The following is a 343-nucleotide window of genomic DNA, read 5'->3' on the forward strand; positions in this document are numbered from 1 at the left end:
GTAAAGAACTATGACCTTTCAGGTAAAGAACTATGACCTTTCAGGTAAAGAACTATGACCTTTCAGGTAAAGCCCTGTAGCCAGGAGATGTAACGGGAAAACATCTCTAAAACAAAACTTTAATTTTTGGGGGTCTAAATCTACGGTCACCATGGTAACGGTGGCCATATTGAAAATGAATAGCTTTCATTAAAGTAAAAAGGATTTTCTAGCTACCAACCGAATTTGTTCAAATTTTGGTCGTACTCAATACACAATTTATGCAGTTGGGATCTTGGATATCTTGAATAGGAAAAAAGATAGAGATGGATAACTGACCTACCCCTTCATGCTTCTGAATTAG

The sequence above is a fragment of the Aplysia californica genome, unplaced genomic scaffold (genome assembly GCF_000002075.1).
Source record: "Aplysia californica isolate F4 #8 unplaced genomic scaffold, AplCal3.0 scaffold00435, whole genome shotgun sequence".
NCBI lineage: Eukaryota > Metazoa > Mollusca > Gastropoda > Aplysiida > Aplysiidae > Aplysia > Aplysia californica.